This window comes from Balaenoptera borealis, assembly GCF_965194805.1.
Source record: "Balaenoptera borealis genome assembly, chromosome: 3".
NCBI classification, from domain to species: Eukaryota; Metazoa; Chordata; class Mammalia; order Artiodactyla; family Balaenopteridae; genus Balaenoptera; species Balaenoptera borealis.
This window is the reverse complement of record NC_138866.1, coordinates 79,473,042-79,487,463: the sequence shown is the minus strand read 5'-3', so window position 1 is coordinate 79,487,463 and position 14,422 is coordinate 79,473,042. Positions and strand designations below refer to the sequence as shown.

Sequence of the window (14,422 nt, the reverse complement as noted above, 5' to 3'; positions counted from 1 at the left end):
TGGCTGCACCAATTTACATTCCCAACAGTGCTGGACAGTTTCCTTTTCTCCACACCCTCTCCAGCATTTGTTATTTGTAGACTTTTTAATGATGGCCATTCTGACCAGTGTTAGGTGTTACCTCATAGTAATTTTGATTTTCTGCCCACTTTTTAGTCAGATTGTTTTTTTACTGTTGAGTTCTATCAGTTCTTTACGTATTTTGGATATTAACCTTTTATCAAATATATGATTTGCAAATATTTTGACCCATTCAGGAGGTTGCTTTTTCATTTTGTTTATAGTTTCTTTTGCTGTGCAGAAGGTTTTTAGTCTGATATAGTCCCACTTGTTTATTTTTGCATTTTTTGCCTTTTGGTGTCAAATCCAAAAAATCATCCCCAAGACCAGTGTCAAGGAGCTTACCACCTATTTTTCTTCTAGGAATTTTATGGTTTCAGGCATTAAGTTCAAATCTTTGATGTATTTTGGATTGATATTTATGTATGGTGTAAGATAATGGTCCAGTTTTCCCAACACCATTAACTGAAGAGACTGTCCTTTTCCCATTGTTCTTGGCTCCTTTGTTGTAAATTAATGCACTACATAAGTGGGTTTATTTCTGTGCTATTAGGTTCCATTGATCTGTGTGTCTGTTTTTATGCCAATACTACACTGTTTTAATTACTATAGTTTTGTAAAAGAGTTTGAAATCAGGGAGGGTGATACCTCCTGCTTTGGTCTTCTACCTCAAGATTGCCTTAATTATTCATGGTCTTGTGTTCCATTCAGTTTTTGGATTGTTCTGTTTCTGTAAATAATGTCATTGGAATTATTTTTTTAACATCTTTATTGGAGTATAATTGCTTTACAATGGTGTGTTAGTTTCTGCTGTATAACAAAGTGAATCAGCTATAGATATACATATAACCTCATATCTCCTCCATCTTGCATTTCCCTCCCCCCTCCCTATCCCACCCCTCTAGGTGGTCGCAAAGCACCTGATCTCCCTGTGTTATGTGGCTGCTTCCACTAGCTATCAATTTTACATTTGATAGTGTATATATGTCCATGCCACTCTCTCACTTCGTCCCAGCTTACCCTTCTCCTCCCCGTGTCCTCAAGTCCATTCTCTATGTCTGCATCTTTATTCCTGTCCTGCCCTTAGGTTCTTCAAAACCATTTTTAATTTTTTTAGATTCCATATATGTGTGTTAGCATATGGTATTTGTTTTTCTCTTTCTGACTTACTTCACTCTGTATGACAGACTCTAGGTCCATCCACCTCACTACAAATAACTCAGTTTCGTTTCTTTTTATGGCTGAGTAATATTCCATTGTATATATGTGCCACAACTTCTTTATCCATTCGTCTGTCAGTGGACACTTAGGTTGCTTCCATGTCCTGGCTATTGTAAATTGAGCTGCAATGAACATTGTGGTACATGTATCTTTCTTTTTGAATTATGGTTTTCTCAGGGTATATGCCCAGTAGTGGGATTGCTGCATCATATGGTATTTCTATTTTTATTTTTTTAAGGAACCTTCATACCGTTCTCCATAGTGGCTGTATCAATTTACATTCCCACCAACAGTGCAAGAGGGTTCCCTTTTCTCCACACCCTCTCTAGCATTTATTGTTTGTGGATTTTTTGATGATGGCCATTCTGATCAGTGTGAGGTGATACCTCATTGTAGTTTTAATTTGCATTTCTCTAATGATTTTGATAGGGGTTGCATTGAATCAATAGATTGCTTTGGGTAGTATGGACATTTTAACAATATTAATTCTTTCAATCCATGAACTCAGAGTATCTTCCACTTTTTTTGTTTCTTCTACAATTTTTTTCATCAATGTCTTATAGTTTTCAGTGTACCGGTCTTAACACCTCCTTGGTTCAATTTATTCTTATATGTTTTATTCTTTTTGATGCAGGTGTAGATGGGATAGTTTTAATTTCTCTTTCTGATAATTCATTTTTAGTGAATAGACATACCACAGATTACAATACATTGATTTTGTATCCTGTGACTTTACTGAATGTGTTGATTAGTTCTAACAGTTATTTTGGTGAAGTCTCAGGGTTTTGAATAAATAATATCATGTTATCTGCAAATATTGACAGTTCTACTTCTTCCTTTCCAACTTGGATGCTTTTCTTTTTCTAGCCTAATTGCTCAAGCTAGTACTTCCAATATTAAGTTGGATGAAAGTGGTGAGAGTGGGCATCCTTTACTTGATCCTGATTTTAGAGGAAAAGCTTTTAGCTTTTCATTGTTGAGTATGATGTTAGCTTATCATACATGGGCTTTGTTATGTTGAGGTATATTCTCTCTATACCCACTTTGTTGAGAGGTTTTATCATAAATGTTGAATTTTTCAAATGCTTTTTCTGCATCTATTGAGATGATCATGTAATTTTCATCCTTCATTTTCTTAATGGGGTACATCACATTGATTAATTTGTGGATGTTGAACCATTCTTTCATCCCTGGGATAAATCCCACTTGATCATGGTGTATGATCCTTTTATTGTATTCTTGAATTGATTTGCTAATATTTGTTGAGGATTTTTTTCCCCTATGCTTCACAGGGATATTGGCCTGTAATTCGTGTGTGTGTGACATCCTTGTCTGGTTTTGGTATCAGGTTAATGCTGGCCTCGTAAAATGAGGTTGAAAGTGTTCTTTCCTCTTCTATTCTTCAGAAGAGTTTGAGGAGCCTCTGTATTAATTCTTTTTGAATTCTACCAAACATTTAACAAGTGAAGCCATCTGGTCCTGAGCTTTTTCTGTTGGGAAGTTTTTTTTTATTTCTGATTCAATATTCTTGCTAGTAATCAGTCTGTTCAGATTTTTTATTTCTTGATGACTCAATATTGGCAAGTTGTATATGCTTCCAGGAATTTAGCCATTTCTTCTAGTTTGTCCAACTTGTTGGTGTATAATTGTTTAGGCTCTCTCACCCTTTGTATTTCTGTGGTTTGGGGTGTAATATCTCCTCTTTCATTTCTGATTTTGAGTCCTTTTTTTTTTCTTGGTTTTGTTGAGCTTTTCAAAGAACCAGCTCTTAGTTTCATTGATCTGTTTAATGTCTTTTCAGTCTGTATTGTATTTACTTCCATTCTGATCTTTCTTATTTCCTTCCTTCTATTAACCTTGCACTTAAGTCGCTCTTCTTTCACTAGTTCCTTGAGGTGTTAAATTATGTTGTTTGAGATTTTTCTTATTTCTTGATGTAGGCATTTATCACTATGAACTTCACTCTTAGAACTGCTTTTTTTTGCATCCCATATCTTTTGGTATGTTGTACTTCCATTTTTGTTTTAAGGTTTTTTTTTAAAATTTCTCTTTTAATTCTTTGACCCAGTGGTTATCAGTGCATATTTTTTATCTCCACATATTCGTGAATTTTCCAGTTTTCTTTTTATAATTTATTTCTAGTTTCATACTATTGTGGTTGGGAAAAGATGCCTGATATAATTTCAATCTTCTTAAATTTATTAAGGCTTGTTTTGTGGCCTAATATATGATCTATCTTAAAGACTGTTCCATGTGCACTTGAAAAGAATGTGCATTCTGTTGCTTTGGGATGAACTGTTCTATATATATAAAAATATAAATATATATTTATATATATATAAAAGTTAAAAGCTTAATATTCAACTGTCCATTTCTTTCCATTTTTTTTACCATTTATTCAACAAATACAATGAATTTTTCTCAATTATTGAACTTGACTTATTTAGACTGTTTGACACTTTTACCATTTCTTCTTGAATATTCCTCTTTCTTACATAAACTACTGCAAAAATGAACTAATCTACTGTTGCTCTCACAATTCTGATTCTTCATTTTCTCCTCCGATTTCTCTTTCCTCCCTACATACAACGTACCTAATTGATCTTCCCATTCTTTATTTTCTTTCTACATTGTCTTAAGTAAGTCTCTCTCATTCATTCTATAGCAGCAATTATTTGTAAAACTACAGTTCCAGTTTTCTGTTGCCTGTTGGATAGTCTATTGTAAAAGATATCAACTTCCAACCTTAAAAGTCCAAAGAAGAGTTTTTTTTTCATCTCTCCCACTGTTAAATTCTAAAGCAAAACACACATAGATTTTCACAGTTCTGTCACTGCTAACTAGGGATAACATTCCCATAGTTATCCAAGCTTGAAATTTTAGTTATCCTTTAATTATACAACCTTTCACCATGAAAGTGTTCTAACTAAATTACTTAGTGTTTAAACTGTGATGAATTCATCTTGAATTCATTTTCTTCTTTCTACCTTATCTATAAATTCATCTTTTCACCTTAACCTAGACTATTGAATAGGCCCCTAAATGATCTCCCTACCTTTAGTTTTTCCCTTTTCCAGTCTAGTCTATCCATCAAGTCACTTCTATATTAACCGTCTGATCATTCTGTCTTATTGCTTGGAAAACAAAACAATTAGAGGAAGAAAAAAATGCTTTCTACTGGCTAGAGAGCAAAGCCTGAAATTCCTAATCTGCTTTATTGATCCAACTTTTCTCTAGTCCTCATATTCTCTTTCTCTATTCTATTTTTTAATGTGTATCTTGTACTATTCTTTTATACATATACTTCAAGTTCTTACCAGGAAAAATTAATCCATATTTTCTGAATGTAACCTGAAATCTTACACCTTTGCTAATTTTTTGTGCAGAAGTAGTACAGAGTTGGGTGAGTCTTAACCACTTCCTTATCCATGTCTGCTGGCCAGTTAGCCACCTCAAATATAACCCACACTTTCTAACCCAAGTGGAAATAGGGAACTGGTACTGAAAATATAACTTCAAGACAAGGCTCTATCATTGAAGCTCCTGACAATCACATGTTGCTGCTAAGTCTGTCCCACATGGAAATATTGAAGCAACCACTCTTTTGAAACCCTCCCATCCTATTAAATCTAAACTCAAATTCTAACACATCCATTACACTCTTTGATTCTTTAAATTGGAAGAATTTCTCCTGGCACTTTTAGCATTTTCTTTAACTTCTCCAATGAGCTATTTTCTGTACAGTATTATATGTCTTTATGTACCTACCTTACCCCTGCTTATTTATAGACAAGATGAGGAGAGGGTTCATAATATGCTTTCTGTATATTCCATATTGTCCATCACAGGCACTCAAATATTTGAACTATTTGTGCCTGCTTAACTAACTGTTTATAATAGTTTGAATATAGCCAGATTCTCCCCCCTTTTAATTAGGTCCAGTGGTGTGGCGTTTGCTCTGACATCAGAAGTCTAATTATTTATATTTTTATATGACAACAGATGTTGTACCTGTTATTTGATCTCTTTTCTACTGGTCAACTTTTATTTTGCTTTAATATTATTCTCTGCTTCCTTTAGTATAATATCTTTGTAAAGAAATATATGCACATACATATTTATATGCATATACCTGAATAAATATATGTCTCTATATACATCTAAGTTATAACTGCTAGGACGTCTTTAGATGATACATTTCTTTGAATCTATGACAATGACTTGTGTGTTTATCTTTTTACATCCTGTCAGTACCTCACTCACTACCAGACACAGTGCTTAGTAAATGTTCAGTGCCTGAATGTTTAGTAAATTGATTTTTTGAAAACTCAAAATACAGAGCACTGATTTGTATATTTGCATATTAATTATAGCAATTTTTAGTATCTTTCTGTGGTAACTAAAAATGGAACTGGTTTTCAATTCTCAATTAAATGTGACCACCAAGTCACATATAAAGCAGGAAAAAATATTTAAACAACGTTTTGTGGGGGGGGGGGGGGGACAACTTTTCTCCTCAAAATCAAACTGAGGAATCTGTAGAATACCATATATAGTTATGAATTTGGAGTTATTCTGAAACTGGCAAACATCTGCATCTTCCACATCTGGGGCAGCATCTGTTCTGTGTTGCTAGAAGAAAAAAACAAGAAAAGTAGGGTAAACACCACAGCACAATATCAAATTCTACAAATCTAACAAATGTATTTATTTATTGTCGATCAAGTGGCCAAGAAGCGGTGTGAGGCCCATACTAAGATGCTTGATAATTGCATTTCTCAACTCCCTTTAGAAAATGCCATACTCTAGGCCTGGGAATAACAAGCTTTTGCATAACAGCACAGGGACCTATAAATAAGAAACTCATTAAGCTACCTGTAGCAGGCCTCTACTCCAGCCCTGCACTGGCTTGGGGAACTTAATGAGGTGATAATGAGGAGAAAATGGTTTAGCTCCTTTTTGGCCTGGTTTGCGATGGGTAGGGAAATGCCAGTCTTCAGTGAAACAGCCACCATAGAGCCCAATTCATCATTCAGGGTGGGTCTATACCAGAGAAATAATTTGCTTCTAGGCCCCGAAGTTATTTGGCTCCCCTGTCTATGGAAACAAAGCAAGCTATTCATTCACACTTGAAGGGACTGTCCGAATAACACCAATAAAGGGTGTTAAAACTAACTGGTCATTAGCATTTGAAGGGAATGGCCAAATAACACCAACAAAGGGTGTTAAACCAATCCACATTGTGTGTGTGTTGGGGGGGGGGGTGGTGGGAGCACTGTGCAATTCTAAGTGGATTAATGCCAGCATTATTTTCTCACTATGAGCCCAGCCTCCTACGATTTCATATTCATTCACGGCTGGACCAAACCTTCTTGGCCAAGCTCTCCCCTTCTTTTTCCTATAAAGAAACTAAAGCAGTGTGCTGGGGTTAAGAATATAACATTTAGCATATTCGAGACAAGACAGAGATCGGATCACCAAACTGTTGGGCATCCAGGCCACAGTGTCAAATTCAGTAGGATATTCTATGGCGGTCCCCAAGAGGGGTCCAAGAAGAATAGATGAATGATCAGTTTCATTAAATTTAAGCTTTTCTCAGTCAGGTTAAATGCTGCTATTGACAACCCTCAAAGTAAAGAAAAAAACAAAAGAGAAAGGTGGAATCAGAATCTCCAGAGGAAAATATCTCAGTGGTCACTCAGTCCAATATTCCAACCAAAACAGAAATCCTCTCTATAGTGTCTCTTAGGGAAGGACATTTATCCTCTAGTTGAAAGCAGCCCAGAAAATTCAGGAAAAACATAGTCGATTACAGTCAAGATTTCATACTGTAGGTGTTACAATTATTCTACCAGGTGGAAGTGGCAAGATAATGCACATATGCTACACCGCTCAGTAATTTTATTTACATTATCAATTCTTAAAATATTTTTGTGGGTTACACAACAAAAAGCCTCATTTTGTAGATAAGAAAATGTCAGCTAAGAGATTAAATAGCTTATCTTGCCTGAAACAACTAGTAAGTGCTGGAGCCAAAAATTCACATCCAAGGAATATAGTTTTCAGTAATAGCACATAATTGAGACCTAGAGAACCTACAGACCTCAGCTGATAGGCACGGTGATAATTCAGTGATAACTTTCAAGTAGAGAGTTTCAAGTTAATTATGGCCTATTGGACATATGAATTTATCTTTACCCTTCACCAAATCAACAACAAAGGATAAAAAGCATTGAAAGCTCACAAGGACAAAGCTAATAGGGGACAAAAAGATGGCATTTGAGAATGATGCACATTATATAACAAAGCACAACAAAAAAATAAAGTTGAACTCTTCTTATCCACAAGGGATAAGGGAAGGCAAGGCCAGTGAGAAGCAAGTCAATTCATGCTGCAGAATGGGGTTGGGGTTGTAGAGGTGTAGGAGTGTGGGGGTTGGGGGAGGCAACAGAGCACTAAGCCAGGATGCCGGACAAGGCTGAAACAAGATGACTGGTTTAACATTTGTTCAGCTCCCTGGCACTCTCCCCTCCCCAGGTTACGAGGCTAAGCAAATGTCCCCTCCTACACCCTGCATCTCCACAACAGTTTGTGGTCTATTGGTCAGATTGATCTACAACTTCTACCATAACCTTGAAACTCAACAGGCCACAAAACTTCATTTTCCTCTTAAAACTAATTTCCCTTCTGAATTTCCTCATTTTGGTGAATTTTACCATCATTATTCTATTGGGTTATTTTATTAATTTGTAGTAGTTTTTTTTTTGATATACTGATATGAATCCTTGTTGATTACATATTCTCCCAGTTTGTGGTTTATCTTTTCATGTTCATATTTTAATAAGTAAATTTAAAATTATAAAGTAATTATATTTATCAAGATTTATTTTTTAGTTAGCATTTGTGTGTGTGTGTGTGTGTGTCTTGCTGAAGAAAACCTTTGCAATTCTGAGTCTTTAAAGACAGTCTCCTATAATTTATTCTAAAAGCTTAAAGTTTAGACGTACACATTTAATTCTAATCTATTTGGAGCTTATTTTCTTGTATCTTATTGTGTAAGGCTATATGTTGATATTTCTATATGGATTAACAATCGCCACAGCACCATTTAATAGAGTTGCTCATTTTCCCATGATCTGTAACATCTCCTTTGTTGTACATCACATTTCCATAGATGCATGTATCTGTTTATGGTTGTTCCTTCCTCTTACATTTATCTATTTATCTATCCCTGCACTAGTACCCTACTGCCCTAACTGCCACAGCTTTATGATGAATTTTGGTGTCTGGTAGAGTAAGCTCCCATCATTTCTTCAGGAAGAGTTTCACTTTCTTTAGTCTTAGTTCTTTCCTATACATTTTAGGATCTGTTTGTCAATTTCCTGTAAAAATAACCATTGAGGTTATGATCAAAATCACACTGAAACTTTTTAGTAATTTTGAGTTTTTGTAAACCATGAATATGGTGTATGCTTTATTTATTGAGATTTTCTCTTTCTATATATATTTTTCATAAAAGCCTTGAATTTTTTAGATTTCTAGTTACCATCTATTTTTTTGTTATTGTACATTGTAACTATTCTACTTTTTGCTGTTGTGTACAAATGTAATGGGTTTTTGTATAATGATCTTATATTTAGCAAACTTACTAATCTATCTAATCTTCCAGAAATTGTTTTGCATATTCTTTGTAGTTGTCTATATTGAGAAATATTACACCAATTGTTTATCAAATGTTTTGTTTCTTCCTCTCCAAACCTTAAAAAATTTTTTTCTCCTCTTATTGTATGGGCTGGAAACTCTAGGACAATGTTGGTAACAATTGGTGTTACTGGACATCCATCCTCATAGTAAGTTATGATTATAATGTTTCACCATTAAGATGTTATTTGCGTAGTTTGCTGAAAGATTTTATAAAAATATATTAATATTGACTTTTATAAACTGCATTTTATCAATTAAGAAAATCATTTTCTCAGAATCAATCCCCAGACAAAATGGCAGAGTAGAAGGACCTGAGCTCACCACCTCTCATGAAAACACCAAAATCACAACTAACTGCTGAACAACCATCGACAAAGGACTGCAACCTACCAAGAAAGATATTCTACTTCCAAAGACAAAGAAGCCAGAATGAGACGGTAGGAGGGGCACATTCATGATACAATCAAATCCCATACCTGCCGGGTGGGTGATCCACAAATAGGAAAATAATTATATCACAGAGGTTCTTCCACAGGAGTGAGCATTTTGAGCCCCATGTCAGGCTCCCCAGTCGGGGGCTCTGGCATTGTGAGGAGGAGCCCCCAGAGCATTTGGCTCTGAAGGCCAGTAGGGCTTGATCTTAGGAACTCCACAGGAATGGGGGAAACAGAAATGTCATTCTTGAAGGGTGCACACAAGGTCTCATGTGCACCAGGACCCAGGGACAAAGCATTTACTTCATAGGAGCCTGGGCCAGACCAACCTGATGGCCTTGGAGAGCCTTCTGGGGTGGTTGGGGGTAGCTGTGGCTCACTGTGGGGACAAGGGCAATGGTGGTGGAGATCCTAGGTAGTACGTAGTGGTGTGAACTGTCCTGGAGACCACCATTTTGACACCAAGACCTGGCCCACCCAACAGCCTGAAGGCTCCAGTGCTGGGACACCTGAGGCCAAACAACCAAGAGGGCAGGTATACAGCCCCACCCATCAGCCATCAGACAAGCTGCTTAAAGTCTGACTGAGCCCACAGCTGCCTCTAAACACACCCCTTAACACAGCCGTGCCCACCAGTAGGCAGGCACCAGTCCCTCCCACCAGGAAGCCTATACAAGCCTCTTAGACCAGCCTCATTCACCAGGGGGCAGACACCAGAAACAAGAGGAACTGTAATCCTGCAGCCTATGGGACCACAAACACAGAAAGTTAGACAAAGTGAGATGGCAGGGAAATATGTTCCAGATGAAGGAACAAAATAAAACTCCAGAACAACAACTAAGTGAAGTGGAGATAGGCAATCTACCTGAAAAAGAATTCAGAGGAATGATAGTAAAGATGATTCAAGAATGGACACACAGACCAAGAAGATACAAGAAATGTTTAACAAAGAGATAGAAAATGTAAAGAACAAGCAAACAGAGATGAATAATACAATAACTGAAATGAAAAATACTTTAGAAGGAATCAATAGCTAACTGAGGCAGAAGAATGGATAAGTGAGCTGGAAGACAGAATGGTGGAAACCACTGCCATGGACCAGAATAAAGATAAAAGAACATTAAACACACCAACATTCTCATTATAGGGGTCCCAGAAGGAGAAAAGAGAGAGAAAGGATGTGAGAAAATATTTGAAGAGATAATGGCTAAAAACATCCCTAACATGGGAAAGGAAGCAACCAGCCCAGTCCAGGAAGCACAGAGAGTCCCAGGCAGGATAAACCAAAGGAGGAACATGACAAAACACATAGTGATCTAAACGACAAAAATTAAAGAAAAAGAAAAAATATTAAAAGAAACAAGGGAAAAGCAACAAGTAACATAAAAGGGAATCCCCATAAGGTTATCAGCTGATTTTACAGCAGAAACTCTGCAGGCCAGAAGGGAGTGGTATGATATATTTCAAATGATGAAAGGGAAAAACCTGCAACCAAGAATACTCTATCAAGCAAGGCTCATATTCAGATTCAACAGAGAAATCAAAAGCTTTACAGACAAGCAAAAGCTAAGAGAATTCAGCACCACCAAAACAGCTTTACAAAAAATGTTAAAGGAACTTCTCTAGGTGGGAAAGAGCCCAGAAACTTAAAACAACCTTGTACATATATAGACTGCTATATCAAAACCTCGTGGGAACAGCAAACCCCAAAACTACAATAGATACACACACAAAAAAGAAAAAGCAAACCAAACACAACACGACATTGGTCATCAAACCACAAGAGAAGAGAACAAAAGAGGAAGGGAAGAAAAAGACCTACCAAAACAAACCAAAAACAATTAAGAAACAGCAATAGGAACATACGTATCAATAATTATCTTAAATGTAAATGTATTAAATTCTCCAAGCAAAAAACGACATAGACAGGCTGAATGGATAGATAAACAAGACCCATATATATGCTGTCTACAGAGAGCCACCTCAGACCTAGGGACACATACAGACTGAAAGTGAGGGGATGGAAAAAGGTATTCCATGCAAATGGAATGAAAAGAAAGTTGGAGTTGCAATTCTTAGACAAAGTAGACTTTAAAATAAAGACTGTTACAAGAGACAAGGAAGTACACTACATAATGATCTGATCAAGAGATCAATCCAAGAAGAAGATATAACAATTGTAAATATATATGCACCCAACATAGGAGCAACTCAATATATAAGGCAAATGCTAACAGCCATAAAAGGGGAAATGGCCAGTAACACAATAAGAGTGGGGAACTTTAACGCTCCAGTTACACCAATGGACAGATTACCCAGACAGAAAATTAATAAGGCAACACAAGCCCTAAATGACACAGACCAGATAGATTTAAATGATATCTATAGGACATTCCATCTGAAAGCAGCAGAATAAACTTTCTTCTCAAGTGAACATGGAACATTCTGCAGGATAGATCATATCTTGGGCCACAAAGCAAGCCTTGGTAAATTAAAAAAATTGAAATCATATCAAGCATCTTTTCCAACCACAACACTGAGATTAGAAATCAATTACAGGAAAAATACTGTAAAAAACACAAACACATGAAGCCTAAACAATATGTTACTAAACAACCAATGGATCACTGAAGAAATCAAAGAGGGTATCAAAAAATACCTAGATACAAATGACAATGAAAACACAACAATCCAAAACCTATGGGACGCAGCAAAAGCAGTTCTGAAAGGGGAGATTATAGGAATACAATCTTACCTCAGGAAACAAGAAAAGTCTCAAATAAACAACCTAACCTTACACCTAAAACAACTAGAGAAAGAAGAACAAACAAAAGCTAAAGTTAGTAAAAGGAAAGAAATCATAAATATCAGAGCAGAAATAAATGAAACAGAGACAAAGAAAACAATAGCAAAGAACAATGAAACTAAAAGCTGGTTCTTTTAAAAGATAAACAAAATTGATAAACCTTTAGCCAAAGTCATCAAGAAAAAAAGGGAGAGGACTCAAATCAATAAAATTAGAAATGAAAAAGGAGAAGTTACAACTGACACCACAGAAATACAAAGGATCATAAGAGACTACTACAAGCAACTACAGGCCAATAAAATGGACAACCTAGAAGAAATGGACAAATTCTTATAAAGGTACAACCTTCCAAGACTGAACCAAGAAGAAATGAACAGACAAATCACAAGTACTGAAATTGAAACTATGATTTAAAAACTCCCAGCAAATGAAAGTCCAGGACCAGATGGCTTCACAGGCAAGTTCTATCAAACATTTAGAGAAGAGTTAGAACCTATCCTTCTCAAACTACTCCAAAAATTGCAGATGAAGGAACACTCTCAAGCTCATTCTATGAGGCCGCCATCACCCTGATACCAAAATGAGTTAAAGACATCAAGAGACCGGCAACTTAAAACAATCTTGTACATATATAGACTGCTATACTGAAACCTCATGGTAAATGCAAACCAAAAATCTATGACAGATATACACACACAAAAGAAAAAAGAATTCAAATACAACACTAAAGGAAGCCATCAAATCACAAGAGAAGAGAACAGAAGAGGAAAAGTAGAAAAAAGACCTATGAAAACACTCCCAAAACAGTCAACAAAATGGCAATAAGAACGTACATATTGGTAATTACCTTAAATGCAAATGGATTAAATGCTCCAACCAAAATACATAGACAGCCTGAATGGATAGGAAAACAAGACTCATATATATGCTGTCTACAAGAGGCCCACTTCAGACCTAGGGACACGTACAGACTGAAAGTGAGGGAATGGAAAAATGTATTCCATGCAAATGAAATGAAAAGAAAGCTGGAGTAGCAATACTGATATCAGACAAAATAGACTTTAAAATAAAGAATGTTACAAGAGACAAGGAAGGACACTACATAATGATCAAGGGATAAATCCAAGAAGAAGATATAACAATTGTAAATATATATGCACCCAACATAGGAGCAACTCAATATATAAGGCAAATGCTAACAGCCATAAAAGGGGAAATGGCCAGTAACACAATAAGAGTGGGGAACTTTAACGCTCCAGTTACACCAATGGACAGATTACCCAGACAGAAAATTAATAAGGAAACACAATGAAACTAAAAGCTGGTTCTTTGAGAAAATAAACAAAATTGATAAACCTTTAGCCAGACTCATCAAGAAAAAAAGGGAGAGGGCCCAAATCAATAAAATTAGAAAAGAAAAAGGAGAAGTTACAACAGACACCACAGAAATACAAAGGATCATAAGAGACTACTACAAGCAACCATCTGCCAATAACATGGACAACATAGAAGAAATGGACAAATTCTTAGAAAGATACAATCTCCCAAAACTGAACAAGGATGGCTTCAGAGGTGAAGTCTATCAAACGTTTAGAGAAGAGTTAACACCTATCCTTCTGAAACAATTTCAAAAAATTTCCAAGGAAGGAACACTCCCAAACTCATCGTATAAGGCCACTATCACCCTGATACCAAAACCAGACTAAGATACCATACCACAAAAGAAGAAAATTACAGGCCAATATCACTGAAGAACATAGACACAAAGATCCTCAACAAAATACTAGCAAACCAAATCCAACAATGCATTAAAATCCCACCGTGATCATGTGGGATTTATCCCAGGGATGCAAGGATTTTTCAATATCTGCAAATCAATCAGTGTGATACACCACATTAACAAATTAAAGAATAAAAACCATATGATCATCTCAAAGATGCAGAAAAAGCTTTTGACAAAATCCAACACCAATTTATGATAAAAACTCTACAGACAGTGGGCATAGAGGGAACATACCTCAACATAATAAAGGTCATATGTGACAAACCCACAGCTAACATCATATTCAATGGTGAAAAGCTGAAAGCATTTCCTCTAAGATCAGGAACAAGACAAGAATAAGACAAGAAGTGCCCTTTTACTTCTTTATCATCAGAGTGCCAGAACACAAATGACCTCTTTGCCTCCACGGGATTG

At 36.1% G+C, this 14,422-nt stretch overlaps 1 long non-coding RNA gene across 1 annotated transcript in view; it reads right to left on the bottom strand.

Moving 5' to 3' along the window:
- Nucleotides 1–5,323: 5,323 nt before the first annotated feature.
- Nucleotides 5,324–14,422, bottom strand: part of LOC309625515 — a 153,562-nt gene continuing 144,463 nt past the window's right edge. The window contains exon 3 of the long non-coding RNA XR_014242554.1: nucleotides 5,324–5,913. This is a non-coding gene — a long non-coding RNA (uncharacterized lncRNA). The remainder of the gene's footprint in view (nucleotides 5,914–14,422) is intronic.